This window comes from Harpia harpyja, chromosome 5 (assembly GCF_026419915.1).
Source record: "Harpia harpyja isolate bHarHar1 chromosome 5, bHarHar1 primary haplotype, whole genome shotgun sequence".
In the NCBI taxonomy this organism is placed as follows: Eukaryota; Metazoa; Chordata; class Aves; order Accipitriformes; family Accipitridae; genus Harpia; species Harpia harpyja.
In genome coordinates this window covers 2,993,543-3,015,026 of record NC_068944.1, presented here as the reverse complement: position 1 = coordinate 3,015,026, position 21,484 = coordinate 2,993,543, and the positions used below count along the sequence as shown (strand labels likewise).

Below are 21,484 nucleotides of genomic sequence, written 5' to 3'. Positions count from 1 at the left end.
TTCACCCCAAGCATGCTCTTTGGTTTTTATTCTAAATCATGTTATTGAATCCAAGTGATTGAATCCAAACATTTGACATAATTTGACTTAAATGTTGTTGAACTGTAAATGAATCCAATAGCTTTTCCCAAATAACTAAACTGAAAGTTGCTTTCAGGACTGAAACAGCAGAAGGCAGCTATTTAAATATAAATTATTTTAAAATGGACTAGAATCTCAGTATCACACAACTAACCTGTGAATAGGGAGTGTGAAAAGAATTGCTATAGTAATTCTTAGAAACTGAACTGGTGGTGTTTTCCAGTCTTTGGCTGACATCCTGTTTGTAAGATCAAGTTATCAGTTGCTTATGACTGCCAAACTTGAGATATTTGGGTTGAAATATTCTGTGCTGGGTGTCTGCCACACGATGATTTTTGGGCAAGTATCATCTAATTATTCAGATAGTTCTGAAAATGGAATCAGGAAAAAATATATTACTTTGGCTATGGTAAGAGCAACTTATACAAGCTTTCAGTAAAAACTCTCTTGTCCTTTTCTTTGAAGGAGGGACTGAAAATTTGGCAATGCATTAGGCTTCTGAATTTTATTGCTCTTGTCCAAACACTGCATCTTCAATAAATTCTATATGTCCGTTAAACTTTGGTCAAATGAAAAAAATAATCCATCTGCACTGAGCATCATCCAGTCTTATATGGCTCCTATACATAACTGTTCTGAACAGGCACTATATCCATGAAGTAACTGGGTATGAACCAGTCCAAGGCAGAAAGAGCTGGGCAGAATTTCCCAAGTAAGTTGCTGTTTAGATTTGCTGTGGGCTGCTTGGGACACATGCAAAGAAACTGAAGAAAAAAATACAAAATCAGCTGGCTTTTAGAAAAGATGCCATGCTAGTCTTGGATAGCTTGAAAGAAAACCAGTTTGACTTTGCCATTGAAAGCACAGGGAAGGCTTAGTACTACGGTGTTAGGGTGGAAGTAAGAGTAGACTGACACAGAAGTTCACCCTGATAAGGACTGGATTGGTATAGCGGTATCAGGAGCAAAAGTCATGGGGAATTTGAATAGCAACAATTGGTGTGGTGAGTGAGATTTAACAAGAAGCTAGGAAGAGAAGCTGTCCTGAGCTGGACAGTCAAGTGCCACAAGCTGCCCGGCACTACTCTGTGGCAACTAAGTGCTCAGGTTTTGTTCCTGAGGTGTAGCCCCAAGAATACCACCAGCGTAAATCGAAGCCAGGAGCCTGACCTGGGTCCTTAGCCAGAAGCCCACGTATTGACGTTTCTGCACTAGAGCAGCTGGAATTAGAGTCCTAGTAGGAAGTTGGGAATTACTTTATGGCTAGATTTTTAGTCAGTTGTAATTAATTTTACTGACCTGTCACAAAACATGTTCACAGACTTCAGCTTCCTCAAACCTTAATTAATATTTCTTATGCTACAGTTAATTTTTCAAAGCTATCTACACTCTGCCTAACGTAAGTAATTTTGGAAATATGAATTTGCATATTAATAATTTCTGAGTTTCCTACTAGCATTGACACCTTTTGTCAAACTCATTATTATAACATGTGAATGGACCTTTTCCTTTTACCCCAAAATGGAAGTAGCCTCATTTTTAGGAGTTTCTATGAATGTGTTGAGTTTTTATGATAAATTGGTAGAAGAGTGCATGAATTAGACTGAAGGCATATGAAAGGCAGAGGGTTTGCTTGGGCATGTAACTTTAGCATAGGCTTTGCTCAAGTGTCACGATGTAAACTTTTAACGAGGACTTATGACCCAGGTCTGCTCTGAGACTCCCAAACTCATGCAGTGATGTGAGATTCCAGAAAAGATCATCATGGATCCATGCATGCAAATATGCCTCCAAAGAAATTTATCTATTTGGATTGGAAAATAGAACGCAAAGGTAATATAGGTCCAGAATAGCCATCCTATGCTTTATCATTGCTTTTTCTGTGACTGTTTCAAGAGCTGGCCTTTTGCAATAATTAAATTTCAAGCTGGTTTTGTGCCTTGAAGGACCTGTCTTATCTCTAACTCATGATCCACAGTTTGTTAGGATACCAAGGGAGACCTTTGGCTGTGGAGAGTCCATGCAGTGCTATCAGTTTTAGAAGTTTTACCCCGGCAGAGCAGGGACAACATCAGCCACTCAGCCTTAATGACCACAAGGTAAGGTAAGGTGTGCATACCTTGGGGTAACGTCAATTAAGGAGACGATAACAAGTTCCTGGAGGCATAAGCAAGACCCCAAGATTGTGGTTTGAGCAAACAGAGCAAATCTAATTTTAAGGCATTTAGGATCTTTTCTGCAGCTGTGTGGGTGATCGGCTGCTGGCTGGTGTCAACCTGCCACATGTCTTAATGCTCTATAAGGGTACACCTCTGCATTGTGTCCACTGGCTAATTTGATAAAAATGTGCTCACTTCTGCTTCAGATCATGTTTGTTCAGCTCTTGTACTGAACAGATCTGGTATTGGTGATTATAGGACTTTGGCCCTATACAGAAGCTGATAAAATTTTGGAGCAAAGGTTGTCCTTTCAACCAGATAAGCCAAGATTAGGTTAACTTTGATCATACAGTGACCCCTTGGTTAGGAAAGCAAACTGGAAGCTGCATTGAGCACAGAGAGAAAGTGGAAAAGTGAAATAGGAATTTAGGCTGAAGTTATTTTTTGCTGAGACTAGTACATTTTGTGGTGGGGAAAGGGTGATCTGTTTTAGAATTCTGTGTGAAGTTTTTACAGGGACTGTAGCTGTACATGCCCATGTTAAACTGGGTGAAGTGTCTGTAAAAGCTGGTGGTGGTGGTCTTGGAAAGGGAGGCACAGTAAAGTGTATAACGACATCACTCTTGGTGACCTATGCCATCATACCACACAGGAAGTGTATTTTTATGCACAGAAAATGTGTTGCAGTGCTGAATCTCAGTGAGGACAAAGGAAGATTAGGTACAGGAAAGTTACACTGGAGAGGAGCCTGCCATAACCTTGGGATGCTCATGCAAACAGAGGCTATAATATGTCCTGTTCGTGTAAATGATCTTTCAGCCACTGTAACCTGGCAAGAAGCCCTCTGAATTCCCACCTTTCCCTGAGCTACCTTGCTGGGAAGATTATAGATACATGCTCTCTGTGGGTTGGGAACAGAGACCAGAATGCATTCACTGGTGGGTTACATTTATGATGGTTGTAGATTTTTATTTCTAAACTCTGTTCACAGCACAAAAGGATTAATAATTTCACAACAAAGCAGCATGTAGGAAACCAGGAAAAGTTGTATTTGCTGAACATTTTAGGACTATTTGGTTCAAGTGGATCACTGTCTAGATAACTCTCCTATAAAATTCAGACTTCCTTCCATGTGTTCAAATGAAACGCAGAACGCTGGGAGGAGAAATATCTTTCCAACCTTTGAAAACATCAAAGACATTACTTTCTGCCTGATCTCGGAATAGGAAAGTCCCAGTGAGAACTGCAAATGAAAGAAAATAAATCAGCAAACATTAGGACTAGCATTTGAGAAGCTAGATTTGGACCATGAAACGGAATGACAGCTACAGATGGTTATTGATAAACTTGAATCCCACCATGTAAGAGAATCAAGATTATAGGACCCTAAACAGACCTCAAAGGAAATAAAGCAGGCCAGGAAAAAGGAATGACAGCACTTTAATTTGTTCCCTTAGAAGTCCATGGATTTAAAACACACACTGAAAAATTTGTGACAGCTAAAGGCCACTATACCAAGAAGCTTGCTAGTGAATCCTGACTGATGGATTTGCTGCTTTTTCTCTTCCATAAAACAGAGGTTTCTACTTCCTCCGTGCTGCATAAGAAAGAAGGAGCTAAAACAGCTTCCTATCATATTAGACTTGAATAATGATTACATTGACATTAGTGTAATCCCTTATTATTTTGAATTGAAAACCTCTATCATTTTAAAAGGGCCTGGAAACAGCGTGGCCTGTCTTTGTATACTGTCACCTGAAATACTCTGAAAATAGATAGGTATCTTTTGATTAGATCCAGGAGAATTATTTGCAGCAAACAAATCTGTTCATAAATACAGAACTTTCTACTGTTCATTAATTGTAAGTAAATGATTACTTCTTCCCAGAATATTTTCATTCCTTGGAGTTATTCAACAGCTATTTTATGTGAATATATTTCAACCTATAGATTACTGAGAAATTGTTTGCTAAGAGTATTGCTTTAAGTATTTTACATTTACAATTTAAAATCCAAGCTGTTTAGATGAGATACATACATCAGTGTTAAAATTCTGTTTAATAATTTTATGAGAGTAGACCTAAGAATCAGGTTCCTGTGTAACTTTAAAAATAACTCTGACTTTAGGTATGGTCTAACAAAGAACATTGGAGAAGAGGAAGACTTTGATATTGTGTTTTGTATAAGGATGAAGGGTGCTTTTCTTTGCTGATGGGGTTTCTCTCTGCACTAGTGGCAGAATAAATTCCTGAAAATGGCTCCCAGTAATGAAGTGAGAGCCCATGATACACGACCAAAATACACTGTTTCCTAAAAGAGAATAACAGTGCAATATATCTATAAGCGACTAATTTTCCTGCTAGATGGGGTTTGTTAGACTGTGAATTTCAATTAGAGATAAAAGCTAAAATTAGAGGTAGCCAATTAACTGTTTGTAGATGTTTAATTTTTTTTGAGGAAAAGAGAAAATTTTACTTGTTTAACGACTTTGATCAATTTACTTCATTTGTCAAAATGTAAGCTTTGTACAGTAGTGTGTATGGAGACAATCTTTCTAGTTCTTAAATGTGGATTCAGTTTGCATTAGTTTGGTTATCCACCCTGAGTTCAGCTACATGAATAGCAGTGATTAGTGCACAGAAAATGCACAATTAATAGTTTTGCACAGTAAAAGTCAAGGTCTATGAAAATAAGCCAAAAGAAATATTTCTTATTTTCATTTGGGAAAAGGAGAGACACCAAAATCACTTTCATGGGTCACTGATGGCTGAATGACTTGACTATTCTGCCCACCATTTACGTTTCTGGAAATCGCTGTAGGCAAGCTCCAAAAAGGGTTCAGGTGCCTAGGAGCACAGTGTTGCAGAGCCCAGTTCTCGGCTGTCTGGCCTCAGGACACAGTGTCAAACTCTGCAGAGAAGTTGTCCAACTGTTGGTGAAACCTGGCCTGGTGAGTCTCCTGAGCCGTGGTTGGTGTCCCCATGGGTCCTGGACCGAGCTCAGCCGGCTTGAGCTCCCTGCTGGCGGTGCAGAAGTTGCTGGGGTAGCGTCACAGCTGAGAAATGGAGGGAAAGATGGGGAAAGGGAGCAAGCTGTCCCTTCTACCTCCTCCTCCTGCTCCCCCCTCACACCTGCTTGTGGTACTCTCCTCACACGGATGCCAAACGGCTCGGAGGCAGCTTCTGAACTGCCAAAATTTGTCTCTTCTTGGCCCTGAAGGCACTAACATGGCCATCTTGGGGCCCTTGGTGACCATTTCAGCTCAGGCTGGGGCAAACTGTTGTGCACTGAGCTACGTTGTCATTGCCTGGTGCACAGCCTGGAGGGACCATCACCCGCCCCAGCTCAGGCTCCGGGGGATGGCGTTCCGTGGGCGAGGACGTGGCCCGTGCCCGGACCACCGAGGCTCCTGGCTGATCTTCCCCCGTGCAGTTGCCCCGCTGGTTCTGCGCCCTGAGGTTGACTACCAAAAAGAAGTGACTAATCTTGCCTTGCTGAGTTCAGGTTCCTGTGGCTTCTGAGGGATTCCGAGTCCTGAGTCAGAATATTAAATCTGTGAGTCGCGTTAGGGCTGAAACCCTAGCTCTGGCTTGGGTTTAGCACGCAACACGAACTCCCCTGATGATGAGGGTCTAAATGGGCCGGTATGTCCCCGAGCAGGAGCTGCCTTGTGTGGGTCTAGGGGGTTGAGTGACGATAAGGGTATACCTGGGGATCTCCCAGCTCTGGCTGACTGTTTGACCCACTAACCTCCGTTAATGAAGCTCCATCACCTCCAACCCTGCTTTACATAGAAGTGGCGGCTGCAGCTGCAGTATGTGAAAAGCCTCAGAATCCCCCAAACGTCAGGTGTGCCCTAACAGTATGTGTCCTCAAGGGGGCATATGATAAAGAATGCTGTGTTTCTGGAATAAAACTGAATTTCAAGGATGAACTCGATGCTTTGCCCCATCAAGGATGGACATGTGCAAGGACACTGGCTAGTCACTTGAATTTTAAACTGAAAAAATAAAACATGTAGAATTTAGAAAGCAGCTGATCAGAGGTTTTCATGGTTACAACTTCGGATTCCCTCAGCCTGTCCTACTCTAGATAGCTCTCAGCACATCCCCAAAACACAATCAGTCTGGTTCTTGGTAAACAAAGTGTACCGTAGCAAAAAGTCTTGGTGTGAAACTCTGATCACTTGACATAACACATCTAGTGACTATTGCTTTCCAACCAGCATATTCAGCCAGGTAGTGGGAGAAATCCATCTGTCTGAACGAGCGGCTGAACTGCAACTTTTTTTTTTATGTTTCACTGAATTCAGGGAAAAGTCCTCTGGCAAGCTTACATACAGTGATTAAAGTGAGTATTTAAAACAACAACAAAAAAGTCAGTCTTATCCACGACTGTTCTGTCAGCAAGAGATATCCATTCCAAGAGTAAGGCTTTAAAAAAAGCAATGATAACTCCTTGGTAGTCTCTGCTATTTTTAAAGATGGAAGACACAGCGAATATTTTATGTCTTGCTGTAAAAGTACAAGCATGATGTGTCACGGGTATGTTGTCAGGAAATGGTAAGGGTTCGGTTGTGAAGAGAAGGTTTTTGGCTCTTTGCAGATTGTGTGGGCTTAGGCTTCCATGCTGACCATTTAAAGAGTGACACTAAATACTGTGAAAAGAGAAGGAACCTGCATTTTTCTGCTTTTTTGTAGCATGTAAAGACATGTGGGTGAGGCAGAGAAGAGTGCAACAGAGCCTCCACCATCTGAATGCTCTTCAAGAGGAGGAAAAAAAAAATTGGAGCACCGAGCAAAATATACTTCGCAGGCAGAAGGAACAGGAAAAGAGGGAGCTAGAGGAAAATTTAAGCAGATAATTTTGTAAACTACTATCCTCTCCAATAGGACCATCAAGTGGGCACAGGTAAGAGATGGATTATAACCCAAACTACTTTCTGGGACAGACTTACTGATAAGTAACAGAAGAGAAGGGTAGTATTATAACCATACTCAGAAAAGCCACAAGTGCTTTCTAGCATCAGGGTCCTGGTGCTAATTTGCTATGGCTGCACAGACAATGAATGCACTAGGTAGGACCACATGCTTTTGGCTTCATTTCTTTTTCTGACTATGCCTGGGATAAGGCAAACACAATTTGCAGGGCACATATTTTTAATGAGACTTTTAAAATCCTTCACTTAATACTTTCCAATGTTATATGAAAGGACTGATCATATCTAGACAGGTAAAAAAACCCCAAACAATGGAAGTTCAGATATGGTCTATTAATTGTTATATGACACAAAGAAAATAAAAACTTACCTTCCTTGAATCGCTCCTTCCAAAGGTAATATATGTTTTTATAAGCAGTTATTAATTTTTCCTTGATTTTGCAAAATAATACTGCAACATAACTGTTGATCTATGACTGTATTGCTAAATGTACTTGCTAGCTCCTAAGATAAACAGGAAAAAAGAAAAGGGAGTGAGTGATTGACCTAACAAGAAACAGAGATATCCAACAGGTTTCTAGAGATATGGTTCATTCTTCTACGTACAGATTTTCTCGAGGCTGGCATATATTTTCATCAAGGCACTGTTTCATAATTAGAAGTGACACGCAGCCCAGGGACTCTCACCACAAAATGCAGGAGCTGGATAACAGCAGAGAACATTGCAAAAATTCCCCGGACAGGCAGCGCCTGCAGTTTTGTGCAGACCTGGTTTTGGAGCAACATACGTACAGCAATTTGATCAGTGAAGACTAACTGGTACTGTTTGATATGCTGGCTCTACTCCATCTGCAACAGAAGTATCACTGTAACCGTGTAACTATAGCATGGTTTTTCATATTTGTGGAAATAAGTGCTAAGCCTTTTCACAGTTACTTCCCGTAATTGCATGCAATAACCATTGCTCTTTTCTACTCCGGTATATACAGAGCAATGTTTTCAAACTGGGGTGCCAATATCTTCTGAAACTGCGGCACAAAGGCCTGGTTCACCACAGGGCTAAATGCTCGTGCTGGTATGACTAGTCAGGTCTCAGCTGCTGCTTCTGCATCTGGAGTTTTCCACAAAGGAGATGTCATCTTCCCAGCAAGTCTTTCCCATCACGTTGAGATAAAAGTGTCCAGATTGTGCAAAGCTCACCTGTCTAGTCTTGTATGCACTTCTCCACTACGTGTAGCTCACGTCCTAGAAATCATTTACAGACTGACACTCCTAAGCAAGAAATTTATTTTCAATTGGTGTACCATAGCAGAGCAAAAGGCATGTGTATTAAGCAGTGTATGGCAAAGGAAGAGAGGAAGAAAATCAGACTGGTTTTCTGTGGGTGCGACCATTCCCAGTTTCAGTGTTTGTACCTCTTTCAGCAGTCCTACATAAAGCTGAAGGCATTTGTTTTTTCCAAAGGAGATGGAAGAAAAGCACCCATGTGTAAATGGGTCAGCAACTGTTGGGGGAACAAAGGGAAGACCTTCACTACTGACTTCAACATTCACAAAAATACGGATTTCTTCGTGGATCAGCAGTAGACAAATGGACAGATGTATACAGATGATCACAAAAATGATTATCTTTTTCCCACAGAATTATATGCTCTAGTTTTACATAGAAAAGTTTACAGAAATTGAAATACTACATGTTACAATAAAACCCACCATGAAATTACTTAGTGTCTTGTTAGCCAATTTTAAACTGTTTCAGTTAAATTTAATACAGGTGTTTTTAACAACATGAGCAAATAGAAGTTTTCTCTTGTCTGACCAATTTTAAATCCTGATTTGCATAGGATTTAAATATCAGATAACTTTGGTTTTGTTCATATGAAACATCACTGCGGCTTTACTCTGAAGAACTGTCACAGATGTACTAAGCCAATACTTGCATAAACAGAAGTGCATTAGTAAAATATGCATGCGACTGATTTATCAGTTTCCTGTAGCATTTATGCCATCTATGTATAAAACTACACAAGAGTATTCCTAACCCATTAAAGGAACTGTTATGTAAAGTTCCTTTTTTAATTTGCTAATTACTGATCTTTAAAATGCTTTTCTGTTAAGACTAATTCTGCCTCCAGGCCTAATCACCTATGTTTCTGATGTTTTCTCTGGATAAAAAATAAGAGGAGAAACCAGCAGTGTTTATATCATAGGAATGCAGAAATAATCCTGCTGTATTGTTTAGGAGAAAAATAGATCTAATAACTTACCTGATGTCTTCCAATATATTTGTGTTCCTAAATGCCTGATGTATCAAATGTATTTTGTGTTTGTTTGTATTAGGGGCTTTAGAAAACAGAGCTATGAAAGACTTGTGCATTGGGAGTACATTAGTTTTGCTAATTCATGTAATTTTAAAACTGATTTGACTCATAATTCCTAATACATTGTTAGTAGTCAATCAGCTCTTACACTAAGTGGGACATTCTGGCTCATCCAGGGAGTTGAAGCTTGCCTAAAATATGGTATTGATTTATTGAAATGCAATTTTCATTGTAGAACGCACACAGTGGGAAGATATTATGCAGCTGTATGAATACTGGATGACAATAGCACTGGAAGACAACATGTGAATATTGTATAAAAAAATTTATTGTAAGGTGCAAAGAGAAGAAAAACAGAATCATTTTCATGAGGAGAGGAGGCTAAACAACTTTCCCTTGGCCAGTTTGTCTCTTAGTGAGCTTTCTGGGATTTGTCTGTGCATCCTGGACACGTAGGAATCAAAGGGATTACAGCTAGAAGAACCAGTGCTGATAAAACAAGAACTGGCCTGAACTTTAAATCTAAAATTCAAAACAGACTTGAACCAGAACACTTTAGATAACTGAGAGAAAAACATTTTTCATTATTCTTTATCCTGGATGTTCTGATTTTAGTTGGAGTCAGAAGCAAAAATATTATTATTGTACAAGTTTATCAGTTGTTTTTCTGAACTGAACCAGCAAGTTTCCCAGTGAAGCCCAAATGTCAATCTTTTAACACAATTTGCTACACAGAGTTGTTTGAACGAAGTGCCCTGTAGAAAAGTGACCTCTATTTGGCCCTCGGATAGGAAGGCTGGACAAGGATAGTAATGCTTTCTGCAGAAAAACAGAAAAATCAGTTTTCTTACCCAATGGCAAGTGTTGTGCCTTAAAGAAGTTGCAGTGGAAATATGGTCTTATTCAATCCTTTCTCAATTAGGGCTCCATAAGGAGAACTAAACTATTTCTGGAGTAACAATCTTTCTCACTCTGACGATCAATACTTATTCTTCAGTCTGTGAACTGTGTTCTGCTTTATTTTTCCTCCCTTGAGAACTTTATTCCATTATTAAAATGCTGTATGGTTTGTTGTTTTTTTTCCTCTGTAGCTAGGAAGTAAAGGAAGAGGTGACCAAGAGGAGAAGTAAAGAACCTTGTCTTTGATATGGAACTAATAATGCACATACCTGGTCTAAGCTATTGTTGTTCCCAGGCAAAAGGTTGGTTTGTTTGGTTGGTTTTTTTAATTTGCAAAATAATGCAGCAACCGTTCATTAGTTATGAAGAAAGTACTTAAGATGGGGCAACACTGGTACCAAAGGAATCATGAGGAATAATGAGCAGTTCATATAAGCAATTAAGATTACATTGACTTTGAGTGAAGCTATTAATTTTTTAGCAAGCCGGTTTCATAGTGTGGCCATTGAGTGTGAGCACTGTTCAAGGCGATGACATTTGCACTAGACATGGAAATCTCAGGTTTATTCTTAAGGACCTGAGCAAGGGACAGTGAAATCACTGTTAGACCAACTAAGCACTGTGAGTAAAGCATCTGCTCGGTTCCCATAGCAGCTGCCTCAGCCCTTTGTGACTTCGGGCAAACTACTTAAAGATAGGACTCCTTTATTCAGGCACGTGACAATCACTGGATTTAACCCCGGAAACAAGGCAGTGTAGCTCACCTTGAGCTCTGTATTGGTGTGAGTAACCTTTCCTTCAGTATCTGATCTAACTCAGGTACCTCTATTGTATGCTATAGGCTGTTATTTTAATGTGGGTCATATAAATGTTGATTAGAAAGGGACAACTGGATTCTTTATGTCACTTTAAAACTCCTTGTGTTTCAGCTTTTATAAAGACACATAATCACAATGGGGGAAAAAAAATGTATCTTGACCAGGTACTAATATTGTAGTGGATGAAAAGAAATTGGAAGAAGTGTCTGAATCATTACTTACACTTTTAAGGACAGCCTTCCTCTTTCTTGTTGTACCCAGCCACAGGCTATTTTTTAAATGAAATGTCAGATACAAAGCCCAAGTGCTCTCCCTGTTGAATCCAAGACAGTATAATACTATTCAGCACTCCCAGAATATTTGTTCTTAAAAGAATACCTCCGTTTGTCATTTCAGAAACCACAGTATGAGTGCTCCTTCTCCTTATCTGTAAAATCGTTATTTGAAACACTGGATGCGTAAATAATGGCCTAGGGAAACTGCTGACACACAGTTGACACTCTGAAGCAATTAAAATTTGTTATCATCAACGTATTTGGAGAGCCAGCAGTTCCATGTTACACTTTTGCACTGATTCTTCAGCACGGCTTGTGTCACCAAATTAGCCTCCATACTTGAACACAGAGGACAAAGAAGTAAGAATGTCAGAAAACAAAGATGCAAACTTCGAATGAATTCACAACAGCATAAATTATAGAGTTTAGGGATTCTGTCCTTTTACTAATAATTATTTTGGGGGTGGGTAGCAGCAAGAGCACTTCAGTACTGAACGTTAGATTGGAGTTCAATAGCAGCACAAATCCACCTGGCTGCTGGTTGTAATGGTTCCTGCTTTACATTGACTCTGGGGGCCTCCCTCCTCACTTGGAGCTGAATCAGTGCACTAATCCATCAAACCAATGAGACAAAAGAAAAATTGGAGATGGCTTGGTATGCTGGGAGGGGCTACACTGAAAAAAATGACTGGCTGAACTGGTGCAAAGGACAGGAGGTGGTTGTGCTGCAAAGGGGAGAGCAAGGCTCTGGTAACCAGTAGTTAGACTGGTGTAGGCTGCTGTGGAGTCAGCCTGGCTGGATGGGAGAAGGGGAGGTCCTTATTATTTACTATTTAGTCTCTAGCTGCTCCAGAATTTTTTTTTTTTTTTTTAAATACTGTGCATTAAAGTAACACGTGCGTACTGTGCATTACAGTCTTTTTCCCTGGAGAGGAAAAGGCTTAGGGGGGACCTCATCACAGTATTGCTGTACTAAAAGGGCTGCTACAAAGAAGACGGAGGCTCTGTCTTCACAAGGAGCCTCATGAAAAAGACAAGTGGCATGGGTACAAGTTGCACTGGGAGAGGTTTCATCTTGACATTAGAAATTTTTTTTACAGTGAGAACAATCATTCACTGGAACAACCTCCCCAGGGATATGGTGGAGTCCCCATCGCCGGAGGTTTTCAAGATGGGATTGGACAGAGTGACAGATAACCTCATCTAGGTTCCCTTTCCCATGAAAGTTTGGACCAGATGATCTTTGGAGGTCCCTTCCAACCTGGGCTGTTCTATCATTCTGTGACTCTCTGATTATTTTAGTTTCTTAATATTTTTAAGAAGTGAAAAACAGAAGTGAAGAAACAAAAGAATACTTATACATGTTTCAGCAGGTGTAGCGAGAATTCCTATAGGCAGAGTTCAAACAATGTATTTTTCAACTGGACTATTTAGCTATGGTAGAAGAACAGTTGGAGATGCTCAGTTTTAAAGCACCTCTATTGTGCTTCTGACGCTTCCTGTGTTTATCTTTTTCAGATGCACGTTTGCAGCTTTTGAGATTTTTTTTCTCAAAGCCCTAGCCCCGGATGCTTTGGATTGCAGAATTAACTTGGCTTTCACTTGAAAACTGTGACAGATAAAGCTGTAGCCTTGTGGTTTCTGCCAAGCAGACTAAAATTTACCAGGAGAAGGGGAAGACGGTAAATAATGCCCTGGATGGCCCTTGCCTTGCTGGAGGGCTGACTTCATTGACCACCTCCTGCATCATGGGCTTGCAGTTACATTGCACAAAAGTTTTTCCATTGCTAGAGCATCTTCTACGCATCTCTTAGCTCAAAAGCCGTAGGATATGCCTAGTGTTTTTCTTTGAAGCACAAAGAAGCTTTATCTAAAGGCCCTTCATGAATTCTAGATTTTAGAAAAGTGTAAACTGTTCCCTAAGTCTTTCATAAGACTTGGGCTTTTTTTTTCTCCTTGCTCTGCATATTATATTAACAATATTATCACATTTTTCTTCAGAGTTACAGTTATCTTAGCTGTTTATCTATAATTCTTTTCATATTAGCCAGCAACGCTAGAGTACTACTCCCCAATAGGCTGTGTTTCATGGAGACTTCAAAAGTTTGGCAACTGCTGTTAAAATTATTCTGAAGTTCCAGACCTATCCTTTCATCCTAATCATTTTCCCCCACAGGCCCTTTTAAAAAAAAAAAAAAAAAAAAAATCAAATTTAAAATGCAGCACTCAGGATACCCACTGAGACTAAATGTCCTGTTTCCATAGTAAAAAGCTGTTAAAGTTTATTTATTTTTCTGTAAACTTATAGTAATGAAACTATGAAGCTACAGAGATAATTTTACCCCCTCCTCCTTCCAGACATTTCAGTAGCTTTGGGGTAAATGCCACAATGAGTTTTAAAATGAAATTACCTTTCATTTTCAGAAAAGAATAACTTCTAGCCGTATCAGCCAGCCAATGTTACTTTTTTTTTAAATGAAAATTGAATATGATAAGGAAAGACAACAATGCCTGAAGAGGAATACTGAAGATGAACAAATCATTGTGTCACTGGAGGAAATGACATATAATGTCTGGTTTGTAAGGTGAGATGTGCACTTTTGAAGCTGAAATACCTGAGACCTACTGAAAATCGTTACCTAAATAGTAGAAATAATGGATGGTGACCATGCATTGAAGTCGTGTGACGTTTTCCATTATAACAGATTCTTGTTGTGATTTCTGAGTTACTCCAGCTCTTCCAGGGATGGCCACAAGCCTTTGGGGTGGTTTTACTTTGTCACATGAAATTCCTCTCCATCCGAGCCACGTAGCTATCCCCTCTGTCGCGTGTATTCCTGAGAAAAGAACGTCATGAAACGGCAGGCACAAACGTGCTGAATGGTCAGGCTCCATGTCAGCCAGCCATGACCTTTTCTAGCGCAGCTTCCACGGCTGATAAATTTTTCTGCGTTCACAGGAGGGCAGACGGAACAGGCGCCCGAGGTCTGCAAGCTGACCCAGCTCTTCTCCATGGTGAAGAGTCACGCGTGGGACTGAGGTTGGAGAAAGGAGGCAGGAGAAAGGAGAGCCCGAGGGTCTCCCTCACCGCAGCCCTGCACGTGGCACTTCACCAGCACTGCCTGCTCCTCTGTCTGGCCAAGAAGATTTGGGCCATACCCTCTCTAAGCCTGCAGACCCAAGGGGCCCATGCTGCTTTTCCTCTGAATGCAGCGCACAGGGTGTACATCTCCCCTCTCCAGCGCTCCTGCAGCTGCTAGTTAAAACAGCACGACACACACGTCGCTGCAGCTGTACCTAATAGCTGTGCGTTTGTATTCCTGTGAAAAGAAAAACTAGAAAATGGCATAACTCTTCTTCTCCCCTGCAGAAAATTAAAATAATCCCACAGCAATAACTGTGAGGAATGGCATTAAAAGAAAGTTGTGATAGGTCAAGTTCACGTTCAAGCTGCTGCTTGCAGTCAGTTACCATGCATCAGCTGAGCCACAGCAGCCACGGTCTTAGCTCAGCTCAAGGGAAGTAGAAGGTAATGGCACTTAACGTGGCCTGTGACAAAAGACAGTCGAGCTAAGTCACGTTACCATGCATTCGCCATAGCAGAAGAACAAAAGCCTCTCTGGCTTAGCTGACATCATAACTTTTAATTGGTGAAAGTTTCAAGCTGTACTTAAATCGCTATTTTTCATTAACATGCACTTGAAAGAGAATGTCAAGATTTTGCTTCCTTTGTGCCTCTCCATACATTATGATATATTGCTTAATTGTATAACTACATATTACTTTTCAGGCTCGGGCTCTCCCCTATTTCAGCGTGCAGGACAGATCCGTAGTGAAGAGTGAAGACTTCGGACACGGTAAAAGTCCCTGCGTTGCAGCTGGGGAGTTCTGCTGGCTTAGGAAGGTGAAAAAATACACCCTGGTTGCTCTTCCTAGTAGCTCCAGGGTAATTTGCACTCTTGGAAGAGTGCAAGGACTGTCCCTTGTGGGTGGCCCATGTCACACGCTGTGTAAGGACTAAGCCTTAGCGGTGATGTGGTGACAAAATGCAAGAAGTTGCTTTTGTTTGTCAACATGCTAGAAGGAGATAGAGAAATATTGCAAGCAAACACTGTAGTCTCAAAATAAATTCTTCCATTCCCACTGCAATAAAACTAGTATTAAGTATTCATTTCTCAGACTCCACTTCCCAGTTTGGTACTACATTAGAGGTTTTTTATTTGTCTTATTTCCAACACAAAGCCTATCATTAACTACCAGTACTGGTGTGTCAGTAATACTCCAGGGGGAAAATATTTGTAAACTTAGTGGGCATATTTCAGAAATAAATGTTCCAATAGGAGGAAAGATAATGAGTACTCTGATCCAATACATAAAGTATATATGTATATATTATAGGCTGACTTTCATTATGATCTGGTTTTTTTGCTTCACTTATCAGTTTTGAGAAACACAGTTTGTCTTGAGAGGCCAATTTTCATGTAGAGATGAAAAAAGATTTCTGGGTTGTGATATTGACTACCAGTGTACAGTAAATTACCAAACTTTTATAAATAGAAAAGCTTTTGAAAATGTACAATATTCACTCTATTTAATTAACGGTGGTTGCTATGGATAGTTCTTTTCCTGTGGGTTTGGTTTTTGCGGTTTTTTTTTCTTTTTTCCTTTTTCTTGAACAGCATTAGTTAAAAATAGGACACTTCAGATGCTGGAACTCTTGAGTCTTTTCTGAAATTCCCATATTTTTATCTACTTTCCATCTTTTATTCTCAGCACCACGAGAGACAGAACAGCAGGATTTAGCCCTGAACACAATTTGAAAAAGAAATACTCGGGATTTTTCAAAGGAGACTTTAGACTATAGGCACCCATATCTTATTCTGTTTTAATTTCATCCAGCTCTTTTAAAGTTGTAGCTTTAGGTGACAATCCTTTTAGTCAGCACCAATTACATAAGTCTTATCGTTGCTCTGATTCAGTGAAAGATTTCACATTTAATAGTTTTCTAGAGTAGGAGAAAGTATTCATGAAGGATTTTTTTTTTTTCTTGTCCCACAGATGTATTGGCAATGCTTACACTTAAAATGAAATATCATTAAAGTCACTGGTTATTCACAGAAATTTTCTTAGCCGGATTACTTTAAGCTGCTTTAACTCCTTACAGCTGGAGTTCTTGCATGACCCATGGTAGAAATATATGTGTGTGTGTGTGTGTACGTAGATTCAGAAACAGCCTTGAGCAATGTTCTTGCTGAAAGTATGAGCAATGCTTAAAAACATATTTTGCTCCCTTTTGGATAGGTTGTTACTTTGATTTTGTGCTTGTCTGAGAATTTGAAAGGCACTCAAAGAAGCTACAGTATAAAATATTTAGTAGCTTAACTTTCAGATAGCTTCCTTATGTACCACCAGCAAACTTTTTTGAATGATGGATGTCACTGTCCTAATTCAAGAAGGAAGCAAACAAAATATTTTTACAATGATCTCAATTAACGAATGGACTCTGGACATTCCCAGAATTGGAGTAGCACAACCATTACGCATCAGACCACTATATCAGGATGTTGTCTCAGAGTGCTTGTTTTATTTTCTTCAGCTTTTCAGGCATTAAAGAATCGGGACGTTGGGAAATGCACAGTAATATCTTAACACAAATAAATTTCCCTTAGTAAATGTGTTATCTTGACATTAAGGTGGTATGTTGTTGTGTCACAAGAGCTTAAAAATACCCTACCTACCCAGAAAATTCTTTTAAAATGTGTGTTTATAACTCATTGCTGTATTTTGAATCCAAAAAAAGGGAATGCAAATAACCAGGTAAGTGGGAAGCAGTGGGAAACATACATCAATAGGATCTGAAAAGGAAGGGAAATGGGAATTTCTAGACAGCCAACAAACTACTGCTACTCTGTTTTCTTCTGAGGTAAAGAGAAAAGATGAAATGTTATAAATATGAGGAGAATAGATAAGGATTGATTCTCATCTTATACCTGACTTAAAGGTTTAAGGTAAGCACTTAAAGAGAATTTAACTGTGACCAGGTGAAACATCCCATTAATGCATTATTAAATAAGACAAGCTAGGTGATTAGAATTAGCATGTACTTAAATAATGTGTTGAATTAAGCTTTAAGTCTTAAATACACAGTAATTTAATAGTCACATTCAAAAGCAGAAAGCTTTGTTTGAAGACAACCTGGAGGAAAACTAGAAGATGCATTTCCTAATGGAAACCAGGCAAAATTATATGGATGCCGGAAGCATAGTTCTACTTTCTAATTAAGGCCCCTAATTACTCAAACTGTTCTGCACAGTCATTTTCCTTTCCTTCCTATAGTGCTGGGTAGTCACAGGGGGATCTGCTCACATCCATCAGCTTGCTGCATTCATGTCTAGAATATGGCATGGCCTACAAAGACAGACAATTCTTTCTGGTTTCTAATTAGCATCACAATTGGAGACATTAGATTTTTGCTCTTTTCCGACCCCACTTCTGGCTTCAGACCATATTGCTAGAGTCAGCAATTGCTGCCAGAAAGCAATGCCAGGAGGTGTAAAAACAAGTATTCAGTAGCTACTGCAGGAATAGAATAGTTGCTTTTTCCAGGAAGATTAAGATTGCAGCTGTGCTACAGCACTAAATAGAAGAGGGTCCCTTTTGATGAAGGGGTTAACCAAAATTAAAGGAGGATCTGCTCACTCAGCAAGGTGAAGAAGTGACAGAAAAAACCTGGAAGTGGTGCTGGCCCCACCTGTAGCAGATCTAGCTAATTACAAGGGCTGCAGCAAGGGGCTACTCTTCAGTTGTCTTCTGTAGATGTTTTACTCGGAGGTTGTAGGTAAGTACCTGGTTTTGCTTGTTCTTGAAAGTTATACTTTAGAAGCCTCTTTTACAGGTAACCACTTGCAAAACAGCGTCAGAAAATAATGCTTTTTCTTGTTTTGTCCGATTTGCGTTTGAGCCTTCTCAGGGAAGGAGTTAGAGGTAGGTGGTGAACCCGTGTTTTTAACTTCACCTCTGGTTTTCTGTGGCTGTGGAGGTCTGTTCTGCTGTGTCTTTGGTGCTAAGAATTATTAGTTTGACTCCCTTGAGGAATTAGGTGGTGAAGGGCCTTATTTTTTGGTTTTGAGTTGAAGTTAAATGTAAGCTGAACCTTGAACTGCTTATCAGTAAGCATGTGGTACTCAAACCTCGGTGTATTCAGAGGTGTAACTGTAGCTAATGAGGGAGACGCAAAGCACTTGTTGTTTGTACTTGTTTTGTGCCACGGCAGAGACCTAATGCATTAAGGAAGAAACTCCAGATGTAGGAGTTCTTACTTGTATGGGGAAGAGGAGCTGTTACATGCCCTGGGAAACTTTCAGAACAGCAAATTTTTCCAGGCGTGCTGTGGCCTTATTTTTTGTCATTGCTTATGAACTAGGCATAAGCCCTTTAATAACAACCATCTGGAGTTTGTGGTACTGAGCAACAATATCTTTGCTTTATGTCAAGAGCACTATAATTGTATAAGCTTTGAAGTGGAAATAGAACTGATGTGTATATAGCACATAAATGCTGATGGCATAAAGCGACGGTTGCATGCACGGACAGCGTTGTATCTCTGTCTGGAAAACAGCTGGTTTGGTGATTCCCACTTACGGGAGCATCTCCAGAAGAGAGAGCCTTATTCCTGGAAGGAGTGATGGTGGTATATACGGATTCGTACACAGACAGTATCCAGCATTCTTTTTTGGTGAAAATAATAATTAATTCAAGTTCTACTCTAACCTGATTCATGTCTGGTTTAATACAATTACTGCATATCAGAGACAGCAGATCATTTCCGGTATATCCCTGACAGAAATCTACTGAGTTATATCTCTGTAGCTGGTGATTGCTGGGCTAGGGCGGATAGGAAAAGCTTGAGAAAATGTCAGCTTTACTTTTGACTCTTAAATTTCTTCCTCCCATAGAACTAGTGCATAACCTTCTTACAGCTTCCGTTTTAATCCAGACTCCTGCCAAAACCAACCTTCTCTCTCAGGAAATTGTGAAGACGGGGTTTTGTTGTTGTTGTTGTTGCTGTTTTGTCTGAGATACAATGAATGCTGATCAAAACTGACACATAAAGTTACAGGATAGGAACAGATTCAAACTTATAGATCAGGTATAATAGTTTACATGTTTTTATCTTACTGACTGCTAGTGATGTTTTTAAATTTGTGCCATTGACTAGAAGTTTCTGTAAACAAACAGTTTACTTTTCACTGTTGTCTTCCTTTATTAATGACAATTTGTACATTAAAGTGAAGACCTTTTTAGGCATCACCTCTAATCAAAGTGGTAAATCTACAAAAAGATTCAGCTCCGATTATTTTGTTTTAAATGGTTCTCCCATTCTGTACAGCATCTCATGTAAATTAAACAAAAACAAAAAATGTAAGCTGTTTCCATCCCACGTAATGCTCCTGAAATGGGATCTCACAAGAATTACTACGGGTACGCTACAATAATAGATGCAACAGATTTTCCTGGAGTGATGGGTTTTGGTGTTTTTGAAGTCAAGAAACTGAATTATTCTCAGCTAGGTTGTGTCAGTGTTTCTCTTTGACAGCTCGATAAAGCAGGAGCAGCAACAATGGCATGGCTAACTTTCATCAGGTGACTTAAACATTAAGGTACACGGTTACTGCCTCACTCCCAGGATGCCAGAAATGGCAACCCACCTTTGTGCTGGAGATACAAGATAGGTGGTCTGCTCCAGATGGGCAGTTCTGTACCAGAAGCAGAGACAACCTGGAGGCTTATTTGAAGGGTCTCTCTTTACTGGATATGTTAGCAAGTGTTCAAAGACTTTTCACCTAGGATTATGGTGTGGCAAGGGAGCTCATTTTAGGGAAGACTCCAAAAGGAATGGCAAGAAGAATGAGGGACTGATTCAACCAAAGAGAGAAGGTAGCTGAACCTGTTAACTAACATGTTTAAAAAAAAAAAAAGAGAGAGAGAGAGACCTGGTCAGATTCTCTGTAAGATTTAATAAGCAGAGGCAATCTCATGCTTATCTCACATTAAATTATTTTCAGAGTTGACAATCAGTTTTTAACACACCATTGTACACATTTTTGATTTCTTACTCCCAAATACTTTGAGCTGGTTTTATAAAAACATTGGCATATTATCTTTCCCTACAGTGCTACAAAAGCAATACAAAGTTGACAGTAGCAGAGCAGATGGGGAAATGAAGGAGGCAGACAGCTCATATTAATGAGGATGAGGTTCACCCTGGATCCAGGTGTGGCTGGATCCAGACTTAGTCCCAGACTTGGTCAACGGTTTATGGCTAAGGGGATTATACGTGCACAATCAATCCTTTCTATCACTTAGTTAGGATTTCAAAGTTTAGCATGCTGTTAATCAATTACCGATCTGTCCAGGTGTCTGGTGTTAGTTCGCTCTGAAGTTCAAGCCCTCGGTTTCCTGAAACAGACTCTCAGGCACTGAGTCTTATAAAAATAAGTAATTCAATAGAGTGGTACAGCAGCAGGGTCGGCATGAGCTTGGTGCCCCTGAAGAGGTGGTGGGGAGGAGGAGAAGGGGAAGGAAGGACAGAAAAAGAACCCAAAGAAATCCCTGGGCAATTACACCCTTACAGACAATTTACCCGCTCTCATGCATTCTTCACACTCTCTTGGTGTGTCTTCCACACGCCCTTTGGTCCAATAGTGATTCTGGCCTGACACCTGACTCCTTTTTGGATTCCTTTACTGTCTCCAGACGTGCTGTTTGTTATCTTGTTGAGTCACAGGCGCTGTTGACAGCTGTAGCCTTGAAGCATCCCTATCTCCTGATTTATGCTGGCTCTGGAGGCCCCTGTTTTGACTAAGCAGGTACACGTTCAGTAAATCTATGTGAAAGTTCACAGCTTGCAGCCTAATACTTCAGCAAATCTAGCTACTCATGCTAAGCAAAGCTAAGCAAACAGCATACTACATCACACAACATTCTAACTCC

At 40.1% G+C, this 21,484-nt stretch overlaps 1 long non-coding RNA gene across 1 annotated transcript; it reads left to right on the top strand.

Annotated features, from left to right (window-relative positions):
• The first annotated feature begins 6,947 nt into the window (after window positions 1–6,947).
• Window positions 6,948–14,057, top strand: LOC128142364 (uncharacterized). The gene is made up of 3 exons (XR_008235367.1): window positions 6,948–7,150; window positions 10,590–10,700; window positions 13,916–14,057. It is a non-coding gene; the product is annotated as an uncharacterized LOC128142364 (long non-coding RNA).
• The last annotated feature ends 7,427 nt before the right edge of the window (window positions 14,058–21,484 follow it).